This window comes from Nematolebias whitei, chromosome 3 (genome assembly GCF_014905685.2).
Source record: "Nematolebias whitei isolate Nwh7 chromosome 3, NemWhi1, whole genome shotgun sequence".
Classification (NCBI taxonomy): Eukaryota; Metazoa; Chordata; class Actinopteri; order Cyprinodontiformes; family Rivulidae; genus Nematolebias; species Nematolebias whitei.
Window position 1 is genome coordinate 35,903,038 of NC_056500.1, and position 9,985 is coordinate 35,913,022.

General features: G+C 39.9%; 1 long non-coding RNA gene across 1 annotated transcript; it reads left to right on the forward strand.

Annotated features, from left to right (window-relative positions):
* Positions 1-814: 814 nt before the first annotated feature.
* Positions 815-1,205, forward strand: LOC119408086. Its single transcript, XR_005186708.1, has 3 exons — positions 815-827; positions 920-967; positions 1,074-1,205. It is a non-coding gene; the product is annotated as an uncharacterized LOC119408086 (long non-coding RNA).
* Positions 1,206-9,985: the final 8,780 nt, after the last annotated feature.

The window sequence follows — 9,985 nt, forward strand, 5'->3', positions numbered from 1 at the left end:
AAATGGCACTCGGGCCACAGTTTGGACACCCCTGGACTATGTGGACTGATATAGCAGGAGCTGGGAAGCCCTAAATTAATTAATATGAGACTCACTGAAGGGGACATATGAATGAAGAGTAACAAATGACAATTTGAAAAAAATCCCCACTAAAGAGTAACTAAACCAACAACCTCCCAGTAAAGTGTAACAATTATTAAATACATCAGAGGAAATGCTATGGACAATTAGATACTTTGGAAAGGACTGAGGAAGTATTATTTTACAGGTCAAAACACGGCTCTAGGCAACACAGATGACTGTTTCACAAACGTGGAACTTTTTGCCAACACACATCAATCTTTGCTGACTTTGACAGCACATATTTAAAGTTTCTCTGTACGCTCAAAGTTACTGTGTCGTAAACAGAAAATGTTCTGGATGACTTTCTGGCAAACTATGAGCTGGTTTTCTTCATCTGTTGGGATTAATAACAGGATGTGGACATTTATGGTTACAAAAACACAAGCTAATCCAGCACGAAACTGTCTTCCCGCCTTTGTTGGTTTAGCCCATGAACGACTAACGCCACATCTGAGATGAAGCAACCTGGTGACAATGATGTCAACACGCCGAAGACGTTTAAAAGCTAATTGAGTTTCCTGAGGCAAACATCTGAGACGGAGTGGATGATCCTGATATTCTATCCGTTATTTGGCTCTTTGTTCCTTCAGTCTGCTGTGACTCCGAGGCTCCTCTAACTAGCAGAAGATCAGAGTAACAACATGAAGTCCAGGATGACGGGTTTTCTTCTGATCATGTTTCTTTTAATCAACTGCCAGCTGACTGTAAGTACAAAGAGCTCCTCCACCCGACTCTGTACTAAAATCTGTGCTGACTTTTGCTTTATGTGACCAGTTTTACTTTTTCACTTTTGCAGCTCTGCCGTCACAGGCGCAGTTCTAGCAGTGAATCTAACAGTCACCAGGTACACGTTTATTTATTTGTACATTAAAGTGCAACTAATGCTTTCTGCATTTTATTTTATTTTTTTATTTAACGCTGCTTTGTGTGTTTACTTTGTCTTGCTCCAGAAATGGATACCCTTTCCTCCAATTCTTCCATATCAACCCTTAAATATCTGCAAGTTGTTTCCGGCTCTTTGCCCCACATCACCTGCTCCCCCTACAGTACCAACAACAAAAACAACAACAACAACCACAACGACCACCACCACACCAACAACCACCACCACTACCCCAACAACAACAACTACAACATCGACAACCACCATCCCAACAACAACAACAACTACTACCCCATCAACAACAACTACTACGCCAACAACAACAACTACTACGCCAACAACAACTACTACCCCATCAACAACAACTACTACGCAGACAACAACAATAACTACTACCCTATCAACAACAACTACTACGCCAACAACAACTACCACTCCAACAACAACAACAACAACAACACCAACAACAGTCCTACAAACCACAACCTCTCCCAGAGGAGACAGTAAATAAACTGTCAGTCATCTTGATTGACCTATGACATCAGGACATTTCAGTATACAAGAAACAGGTTTGACACGTATTAGTTGTCTTTTTATGCACTTTGATAATAGTATTCTATCAGGACAAAGGCTAAATTAAATTTGAATACCTTATAAATAAAACACGAATGTATTAGTTTGTACATGTTCATCTTTTAGTTCAGAATTCTTTCAAACATTTTCATTCACGTTATGACGATTCTACTCATTTAAACCAGCACCAGATTGTTCTGTGTTACTTTTTTAAAAAAATGAATGTAAAAGGTTAATTATATTTAGTATCAGTAATCATATATGATGCTTAGTGATGCTTGTAGAATTGAGACGAGCTCTCAGGGTGTGATAAGAGTTTTATTGGAGGCTGGTCTAGCAGACATCAGTGAGAGAGTGCTGACTCACCCCTGGATTATGTCAGCTCTAAGAAAGGCTGGGTGTAAGCCGCTAATACCCGACTTGGTGCTTCATCAGAGAAGTCTGTGAGAAACCCTCCTGACCTATAATAGTTTTATTTACTGCTCAGCACTGTCAGCTCCTCCAATATGCATTCATATGAATCACTTTAGCCTTAACTTAATCAGTTACTGTGTTTTGATGTGATTTGTTTGTGCCAAAATACTGCTTTTTCCACAGAAACGCACTATGAATGTCAATGTTTTTGGTTTAAAAAGTTTAGTCTTTTATGTCTTCAAATCTTTATTTTCTGAATGTGCACTGATATCCTTTATTTGTATTCTTATCGTGTCCTTTACCTGTTTAAACAATAAAATTTAAATTAAAAAAAGGGCTTTGTGGATGTAAAAGTTTTTTTGTTTGACTCAGGTCACGTTCGTTTGTACAAAAAGTGTTTTGTTTGTTTAAAGATATCAGAAATCTGAAATATTAAAGTAAATCAAAATACACATAATCATGCATCACATACTATAAGAATATTTGCTGTTGTTAAAACACAGTTTTCATGCTTTCCCATATGCTTTAATGGTGTTGCCAAAAAATTAAAGCTGTTCTTATTTTGTGCCCCGCTGTGGAGCGAAGAGGGAATTGGAAATAATCTTCGTCCATCCGTGCATGTTGTGACATAATAACTTGAAAAATAAGTGCGGTACTGACTTCTGTATTTGTGTGTAACTACATAAGGTTCCTTTTAAAAATCGAGTTACCAAGTCAAAATCCAAGATGGCTGCCACCATATATGTATGTAAACCAGCTACCCTGAACACTTGAGAAAACAGTTTTCTAGTTAATACTGTTTAAGAGCATCGTTTTCTCAAATAAGTGGGGAAGCCAAAGATTTATTGTGTGTGTGTGTGTGTGGGGGGGGGGGGGGGCAGGCAAGGCCACCATTGGCCACCCCGTGGCTCCTCCACTCTTCCTGTTGGTGGATAAAATGTCTCCCTCCACTCTCCAGGATCCCACACTCTGCTCTGCCTCGAACAATAAGAAAAAAAAAAAAAAAAACCTACGTCAGTTCATCCGTGAAGTTTTGACCAACATTTGTCTCCCCTGCTCAGCACCGTCTGTTCCTGTAATGTGCAACTGGATGAGAGTTAAAAAGTCTAACTCGTGCCCACTTGAAAGTCTTGCACTGAAGCATTACCCGGTAAGTCCACCAGCATTCCCTGTTCAGTTCCAGCTCAGAAAAACACCCATCTCCAAAACTTCAAACATTATCCATTCAAACCCCTCAGAGACGGGGACATCATCAGTGCACCACTTATTATTACTATTTATATAATTACTTGTATTTGGTAACTACCCGTCGGAATATTTAATGGTGACTTCATTCTACGGCACATTTAGTAATAAATTCATTCCATTTCCGTTCAGTTTTTAATGAATTACTTTACATTTAAAGTAGGTGAGCTGTGTTGTTTAATGACAGAATTTTTTACAAAAACAAAAAAATATTGCTGGGACTATAAAAGAACATCAAAGTTCATGCTCAGTAATCCAGGTAAAAAATCCAATAAAGTTAAGTCAGGTCATCTGGACGGTTTCTTTTTGTTGAAACATTTTGCTCTTCATCCAAAGGACTTCATCAGTCCAAGGAGCCACAACAAACTCAGTCACACAAATAGCACACCCACATAGCAGACCAACCAGTTTGCTGGTGATAAGATGGTTTATGGAGTTCGCCCTCTCCCCCACTGATTCCTCTGAAGCAGCCATAGCCAAAGTGGTTCAAAACATCAATGATGTTTCAACAAAAAAAGAAACCGTCCAGATGACCTGACTTAACTCTGTTGGATTTTTTTACCTGGATTATTGAGCATGAACTTTGATGTTTTGAACGACTTTGTCTATGGCTGCCTCAGAGGAGTTGACAGGGGAGAGGGTGGACTCCAGAAACCATCTTATCACCATCAAACTGGTTGGTCCACTATGTGAATAAGCCACTTATGGGACTGAATTTGTTGTGGCTCCTAGGACTGATGAAGTCCTTTGGATGAAGGACAAAATGTTTCAACAAAAAGAAACTGTCCAGAGGACCTGACTTAATTTTGTTGGCCTGTAAAAGAAGTCACATTATGTTTATAGTTATCAGACAAACCAGACTTTTTGTTTTATACCTGTAAGCATGCAGTTCTTAAAGCACAGAACCATCTAGAAGACAGATGTATGTCTGCCACCTGGTGCCCCTGTATCCCCCTGCAGTCCCTGACCCAGTTCAGCCTCCAACATTCCTTAAATCACAACTTTTAGATAATTTTGCTGCATGTTTTGCATTTGTCAGCTATAATTGTAGTTGTAAAAACTCCTTTTAATTTCTTAGTCCTTATTTTTTGCACATCCCTCACATATGGCTCGATGCTAACCACAGCAGGTAGACAGTGACACATCAGCCGCACCCATGGGGGCTCAGAGTGACAGGAAACCCGTACGTCTGAGCTTCTCCCTGTTTGTTTATCCTTTTCTATAGACATGACAGCATCCTAATTGGTGGAAAAACCTGTAATTCGAGCTAGTCAAAATAATTTCTTTGGTTTCCAACTTGCTGCTTCAATCAGATGAGATAATTAGGTAGACTTTGTGTCTCCTTCTGCAATGTGATTGGTTGTTTCGCTCCACGTCCAGAGCATAAGTTCACGCTCCTGTCCACATGGTTTCACAGTTTATTCAGCCTGCTCCAGAGAGTTTACTCAGAAACTTGTTCTTGAAAATGTTCATCATATTTCTGCTTTTGTGCATCACTACGATGGTAATCTCTGTGCCGGTAAGTTGGTTTACATCATTTTCATTAAAAAAAAAAGATATCTTACATTACCTTGATTCAGTTTTTTCTAATAACTGTGCATTCTTGGGGGACACAATAACTGAACTTGTCGTTTTATTTTAAAGGTAAGTCCAAATGTTCGCCCTCTCCTGCTGTTGCAAAGAGGAGCCTCTCAAAGAGACCAGCCCGTCCAAACCACAAACCAGAAGTCCGAGGCTCAGATGACGGCTCCTCTTCTGCCCAACGTGGAGCAACCACAGCCTGGGATCCCCCAGCAGCCAGACCCCCAGACCAGTCCTCAGCCTTTCTTACAGCAGTACACAATGCTGACACAGGGGGGCAGCCCGATGTTCATCCCGCTGCCACAGAGTCTCTACCCCTCCCTGGCTGCTAACCAGCTGCCAGTGGCCCAGCAACCCATGGTAGGATCAGAAATATGAGCTCAAATAGAGCTATTTGAATTTATTTTTCAACTTTCTATAATTGATTGTGTTGTTTTTAATCAGATTTATCCAGCTTATGGAATAATGCCACTATTCCCCTCACCCTACAGCAAGCAGCTGGTAAGACATTATTAGCAGATGTTCTGTCTGCAGCTGGATCACACACACTACAAAGCACTGCATGTACATAAAGTTAAAAAAAAAAGAAAAAAATATCCACTACCTCAATTAACTTGAAAGACTTCTCCTTGGGGGATCTCAAACATTTTTCAACATTGAAATTAAGCGTTTTTCCTCCTTCTTGTGCTTTTACACAGAAACTGAGACATCATCAGACCCGTTTTCTGGGAAACAGGGTTGGATAAATTAATGTTTTAACTGGATCATTTATGATGCTTGTATAAAAAACTAATGATCCATCTCCATAAGTTATTCTACTGTTGAAGGACTGAGGAACTGCTGCAGAGTTTGACTTTTATCTTCAGTCCGTCCAGGAGCAGGAATTGACAAAAGTTAAAAAAATGCACGTTGTGTCTCTCTCACAAGTTGTCCCCGTATGGATTCCCGATGGCTCCTGAATCTTTTCTACCTCAGCCTCCGACCCAGCAGCTCCAGAACAATCCAGCGTTACCTGCAGAAACTGCTGCAGGTGTAGCCGGACCTGCAGCAGCTCCTCAGCAGCAAACCCAGCCACAGGTCTGCTCATTTATCACATCTTAAAAGATAAAAATAAGAAGAGGAAACTGACAAAACTCTCATTCACAGACTCCCCAAATTGTGTACATGCTACAGCAGCCTATGGTGAGTATGCAGTGCTTTTTATCGTTTTATCCCCGTTTTGTCTCTGGGGATATTTAATTTGACATATGCTGCCATTTCTTTATAGAACCCTTCACTTGGCGGCCTTAGCTCAGAGGAACTTCAGGTAAGACAGCTACATGCTTTAATTTGCTCTCAGCATATTCAAACCACCTGTTTTAGAGAACTAAGTGGTCCTATGGATGATAAAAGTCTCTGTCCTTTCTCCTGTGTTTCAGGTGGCAGCTAAAATGAATCAGTTTGGGGTGTACATGCCCTCTGTGCTCTCAAACCTGCCTGCAGGTGCAGGAGCTGTTCAGCTCGAGAGCCAGGCAGCTGGTCTCAAAAACCCCGAGCAGCACACCGCCGGACGAGCTGCAGGGACCCCAGCAGGTGGAGTCCCACCGTCACACGGCCTGGCCTGCTCTGGATCACAGCCGAATGCTAACAGCTTCCCTGCGGGGTTGGAGAAAGTGGCACCGCAGGTTGCAACTGTTCAAACAGCTGCTCCATCCAGACTCAAACCATCTCTAAGACACCTGCGTTAAAACTGGAAACAACTCCGTTTACGCTGTGAGAGCAAATGTAACTGTTTGATAAAAGGCAGACGAACAACGTGTCAGTGGAGCGTCTTTAGGTTATTGCAAAGCACCTTCATTTTGTTAGCATGTTTCAAATAAAAAAGATAGTTCATTAAATGTTTTTTTCTTTGATGGAAATAGTACAATTCTTTTATTTGCCCTGCACCATAATTCTTTGAGTAAGTTGGGTTTGATGCAAACCAAACGTATCATCACAACAAGAGTTTCAGCACGCTTTGGAAAAACAATAAAAAGACACTGATCCTCAGCAAGCAGACAGATAACAATAGGGTTGTGAGTCTGGTATTTGCTCTGCTAGCTCTGGGATTTCAGTCTCCTCACTCCTGAGGGAAATAATGTACCTGTGCCTCCCCCCTCCCCCACCCCCACTTCTGTGGTTACTAGCTGCCAGCTAATGTAGTTTATAGTTGGAGTTTGGCGGAAGCTAAAATGAAGATTTTTTTAGAGCTTTTATTGTGGAAAACTGCTGTCTTCTGCAGATGGAGGTCAACGTGAGCCATTATTGTTCTGCAGGCTTTGAAAACTTGAAATGTAACAGCACAACCTGAACTTGTTCAAAGTTGCTGAAAACTCCTGTAATATGCATTTTTCATTCAACCTTTATTTATACAGGTTAATCCCATTGAGCCTCGGGGACTTATTTACAAGAGAGACCTGATTTTAACAGAGTGATGACAACAGTAGACACCGACAACAACAACAGACAATCATAAAGGATGCATAAAAATTTTAATTTAATTTTTTTTAAACAAGTGAAAATAAAATGGTAATTAAAAGAAAAAGTAGCAAACCCCCCCCCAAAAACCCCAGCTAGGTTGTAAGGCGATGTAGAAAACTAAAAACAGGAACATGTCTGCATCGGTTTTTCCCAGGAACTTAACAGATGTTTAAAGCCACTTAAAGAGGTCAAGCTCGAGAGCTTCAGATCTTTTTACAAGATATTCCAGGAAGCAGGAGCAGAGTAGGAGAAGGCCCTTTGCCTGGTTCAGTTGTCACTGAGGGAACACTGCAGGTAATAATGTCCTGAGAGCGCACGCTGTAGCTGCACTCACGCAGAGACATGCAGGTCAATGGAGGGAAGGAAAGTGGCAGTTACAAGGTGTTTCCTAGCATTCAGCGTTAGACAGGATCTGTTTCTGAAAAAGAAACCCAGTTTAACTTTCACCTTCCTTACTAGGTTTTTCACGCATATGCATATTCTCTATTGTTACAAAATTAATGCATGGATATTTTAATTCCTACTGATTTAATATTAGCCAATTCAATGTTTTTTTTTTATTTAAATTTTTATTATTTCTGTGTTGCCACAGAAACAGTGTTTAGTCCTCAGGGCCAGCAGCATCAACATAACTCCAACAGCAAATAAATAAATAAATGAATAAAATGTGTATGTATAGTAAAGGTAACAAAATTTAAAGAAGCAGCAGGAGAGGACGGTCCGACAGCCTCTGGACAGAAGCTGCAGCATGTTTCAACCACTACAGTAAAAAAAAAGAAACTAACTCAGCTGATGCTTTACACAAATGAAAACAACAAATCTTCTCTGGAAAATAAAAGTAATGAAGGAAGAGAGGAAAATACGCAGTTGACTTTTGAACACCTCTGCTCAAGAATCAGATGTCTTGTCAACCTGAGCAGTTAAAAACTGCACACTTAAGACGGGCTCTTCAGTCACAAACACGTCGTATGATTTATAATTTATTGGTTTAGTATTAAGGTGAAACATTGTTCTTTCTTTAGATGTTTAAACCATATAATATATATTAATATAGCCAAATGATGACAAATGGGATACATAATATGTTGAGTTCATGAGGACGCACTGTATCTTTAGAAGACACTAGAAGACCCAAGAACACCTGGAGATGAAAACCTGGGGTACCATCCAGATGTTGGCCACAAACAGACAGAGGTGCAGGACCTTCATTCCTGCCCTTTAAAAAGAGCGAGCTGACATTAAACAACAAGAAAAGGACTTATTAAAAATGCCTCTTTAACGTTTGCACATTTTTTGTTTTGTCAGTAAATAAATTGGAGTGGGTCTCCCTCGACTACAAGTGCTAATATGATGGAAAATGATCCTATTTTTTAAACTGTATTTATTCTTTTATTTGTTTTAAAGCTTCATGTCAGAGTGAATCAAATGTAAAATATTCTCTGTGACAGCTCAGTTGAAAATCAAACTCCCCCTCCGTCCCATCTCATCATTTAGACGGTTCTCTGCGTTCCTGGAGAAAAACTTTGTTTCTAAAATTATTTATTCTATTTTTTAATCACACACTTTTCAATAACTGCATATCATTACTATAATGTTTTAGTGAAAACAACAGCAACAAGAAGTCTCATATTAATAACTAAAATGGCTATTTTGAGACTTTTTGTTGGAACAGTTTTACAAAAAAGTATTTTAAATCAATCTTAGCATTGTAGATCATAAAGTCACCTTTATATCAGAATTTTTACTGTTATTTGCCATGTGGTTATTTAGATTTAAACAGTTTTACACATTACAATTTAGTTTGAAATGTTGTTTTTACACCAACTGACAGCACTGAGTTGATGATGGATTTGTTTTTCTTTAATGGCTGCAGATGTTCAGGAAGTCTGGCATCCTTCATGCTCCAGCTGAGGTATAGATAACATCTGGATCGTGCTGACAGACAGACAACTCACAGACCTGTTTTAAAACATTTGTAAATAAGCTCTGATCACATGTCAGCTTTAAACGTCTCACCTTTACTGCAGCTGAGTGGCTTTAAGATGTCTTTCCTTTACTCCTATGCTCTAAAACAAATTTTATTGTATAAAAGTTAATAATCTATAACGAACATGAAGCTGAGGCCCTCCCTGCTGAGCTGCAGAGATGGTTTATTCTTTTTATCCGGTCAACAGCGATGAATCCTTTTTGAAATAATCATGGCTGTTTTTATTTACAGCTGCTCCCAGTTAAGAACAGAGAACCTGTGACACATTAAATATGAAAATTTACATAAACGTTTTGCTGAAAAAAAAATGTATAAACTAAATGAACCCTACATGATGAATGTACGTGGGTTTTCTCCAGGTACTCCAGTTTCCTCCCACAGACCAAAAACATGCATGTTAGACTGATTGGTAACTCTAATTGTCTCTAGGTGTGAGTGAGAGAGTGAATGGTTGTTTGTCTTGTTTGTCTCTATGTGTCCCTGTGATGGACTGGACACCTGTCCAGGGTGTCCCCTGCCTCTTGCCCAGTAACTGCTGGATATGGAGAACAGTGACCAAAAATGGAAGAAGTGGGTAAAAGATAATGGATGGATGATTCATTGATATGCAGAGCACACAGATCAGATCTGCTCCTCCTGCTGCTCCTGTTAACCCTGTCATTGTTGCAGCTGCTCCTGCT